Source organism: Helianthus annuus, chromosome 13 (genome assembly GCF_002127325.2).
Source record: "Helianthus annuus cultivar XRQ/B chromosome 13, HanXRQr2.0-SUNRISE, whole genome shotgun sequence".
Taxonomy (NCBI): Eukaryota; Viridiplantae; Streptophyta; class Magnoliopsida; order Asterales; family Asteraceae; genus Helianthus; species Helianthus annuus.
The window spans coordinates 74,621,129-74,624,183 of record NC_035445.2 but is presented as its reverse complement, the minus strand read 5'-3'; the positions used below and the strand labels follow the sequence as shown (position 1 = coordinate 74,624,183).

The following is a 3,055-nucleotide window of genomic DNA, read 5'->3' as shown; positions in this document are numbered from 1 at the left end:
AAGCAATTGTGTTTGTGCACCCTTCATGCCCCAACAGTTTATCAGCAAGACCAATTCTGCGTACAAGAGTCTACAACACCAATCATACAAATCAAAGCCCAATATTCTTTTAGGAACACAATATATTATCACCACATTTCTCCATCATCCATCAATTAAATTCATTAGATCAACCTTTTTAATAAATAAATAAACAAGCAATCATCATGATGTCAGAATCTAGAACAACAGAAATACACAATCCAGCTAGCTAACAACAACAAACCCAAATAAATTTCTCAAATGAAAAAAAGTTAGAAACAAACCTCAGAAGCAACTTTAGAGTTAAAAAATCCACACATGAAAGTTAAAGCCTAGATTGGCAACTTTAGACCAACAAAAATCGGATTCAAGAACTAACGTGCATGACCTAATAAAATCAAAAGAAGGTCGTCGGACATACCTCGGTTTATCGGGACCTACCTCAACCACCATCTACACCTGGGAACCCGTCTTTATTTCCACCGATCTGCTTGAGTTCTACCACCGAAACCCAAGACTACAAAACAACAAATGTATCTTTAATTCTTATAAACCCTTGTTGCAACAACTACAACATATGAAAGCGAGAACAGAAAATGAAAGAGTATGCCTGATGCTTGAATGTTTAGATTTAAGAGGCTTCGTCGAGAAGGAAGATGTATGCGATATCTAGGGCGTCGAAAACAATCCTACACAGATCATACAAAGAAAAAAACATCAAAATAATATAAATGTAAATAATAAAGTGTCATCAAGTATGGATGATTGTGTACCGCGAAACCCTAATCGCACCCTAAATTAATCAAATAAAAAATATTAGAATGAAGAATCATAATACAATGAAAGTATAAATTTCACAAAAGGAAAGCACCTAAATATATCTTCGGATTGCATAGGGTTTCTGAGATTTGAAATCGGATTGCGATGAGGAAATGGAAACCCTATCTACATATTCACAAACACAAAATACACTTAGAAATCAGGATCAAAAGATAAACCTGACTGGATTACACCAATATCCCGTAGAAATCGAAAGACCCAATGATGTTCCAATTGTTGTTAGGAGCAAAAGTGATACCATTTAGATTGTTATTGTAATCGGAAGTGGTACCTGGTTTGTTTAACCATTGGAGAAGAGAATGATGATTCATGATGAAGGGGAGGAAGGTTAGGGTTTACAAAAGAATGGTGATTTGATATCGATGATAGATGATGAAAGAACGAACGATGAGGCGAAGGAGATTAGGGTTTCTGAAACATAGGGTGAAAGGATGATGGATTCTTACATAATTAATACTCTGGGTCATATTTGCGGGTATGGTTATCTCCATTTGGATCCCGTGTAGAAATAACATGTCTCCCACATTTTCCCGCCAAAAACATTGTGAAGTTGCACAACAAAGTGCCACGTGTCCCACACTTTGTTTGTTTATTATATATATAGATTTGTCTATATGACTATGCCCTTTTGTGCTATTATTAAATTATACTATAGGATTGTAATAAAGGTCATGAGAATATTTAAATAATTATCAAATTAACCAAAAATGGCTATTAAAACCATGGTTAATAAATCATAAAATACTGTAAAAGCTTCTAAATAAGCCTTGCCCATTATTTTCTTATATGTAGCAATTTAAGCTACATGGCCGGGTCGGATGAAGTAAACAGTCATCCAGGGGAAAACCGCGAGAATGCTAGGATACAGCTGACTGGTGCAGAACTGCAAGCACTAGTTGATAATGCGGTTACAAGGGCTATGGATCGGCACTATAGTGAATCTAGTGGGACTCGAAGTAGGACCCTATCTACACTGCATTCCAAGCCTAAGACTCATTCTGAAGCTCACAGCAAGCCACCCTCTATCCAACCTAAGCCTAAGAAAGAAGAATCAAAGAAAGATGATGATCGACATTCTTCAAACCAAAACAGTGTTCCCTCCAAGAAGATAGTGTTTGATAATGCACCACGTGCCAAAGGTTGCACCTATAAATATTTTGTTTCTTGTAAACCCCGGGATTTTACTGGGGAGAAAGGGGCAGTGGATTGCATGACCTGGTTGGATGAAATGGACACTGTGGTAGATATTAGTAGGTGTGCTGAAAGAGACATTGTGAAGTTTGTATCTCAGTCTTTTAAGGGTGAGGCATTAGCTTGGTGGAGGTCCTTAATCCAAGCTACAGGGAAAATCCCACTATATAACATGTCTTAGGAACAGTTTGTGGCATTGATCATGGAGAACTACTGCCCTCAGCATGAGGTTGAAAAGATTGAGTCTGATTTTCTGTCATTGGTGATGAAAAACCTGGATTGCCAAGCTTACCTTACGAGCTTTAATACTATGTCAAGGTTGGTTCCTTATCTGGTAACACCAGAGCCCAAGAGAATAGCTCGATTCATTGGGGGTTTAGTCCTAGAAATAAAGGCAAGTGTGAAGGCCTCTCGGCCAACTCCATTCAGGTCTGTAGCTGATATATCCTTATCCCTTACTCTGGACGCGGTCAGGCAGAGATCGCTGAGGAACACGGATGCAGAGAAAAGAAAGCATGATGATGACAACTCATGACGCTCAGACAAGAAGCACAAGGGAAACAATGACCACAAGAAGGGGTCTGGATCCAAGAAGGACGGGCATCAGTCTGGAGATAAGCCCAAGTGTAAGGTCTGTAAGAAGCACCACTTTGGGAAGTGCAGATATGACTCAAAATCCCAGTCTCAGCCAAGGCCTTGTGGGATTTGTAAATCTTCTGAATATAAGACTCTTGATTGCAAGAAACTGAAGGATGCAACTTGCTACAGTTGCAATGAAAAAGGGCACATTAAGACAAATTGCCCAAAAGCTGCAAAGAAAGCTGATGAAGGGAAGAAGACCAATGCCAGGGTCTTTCAGATGAACGCACAGGAGGCAATCCAGAATGCAAATGTCATAACAGGTACTTTTCTTATTAATAATATCTACGCAAGAGTATTATTTGATTCTAGAGTAGATAAATCTTTTGTAGATAATAAGTTTTGTGAGTTGTTGAAAATGCCT

At 38.5% G+C, this 3,055-nt stretch overlaps 1 long non-coding RNA gene across 1 annotated transcript; it reads right to left on the bottom strand.

The window, feature by feature from the left end:
• Positions 1-628: 628 nt before the first annotated feature.
• On the bottom strand, positions 629-1,210 carry LOC110902823. Its single transcript, XR_002571440.2, has 3 exons — positions 1,133-1,210; positions 893-966; positions 629-710 (listed from the first exon to the last, which is right to left on the bottom strand). It is a non-coding gene; the product is annotated as an uncharacterized LOC110902823 (long non-coding RNA).
• Positions 1,211-3,055: the final 1,845 nt, after the last annotated feature.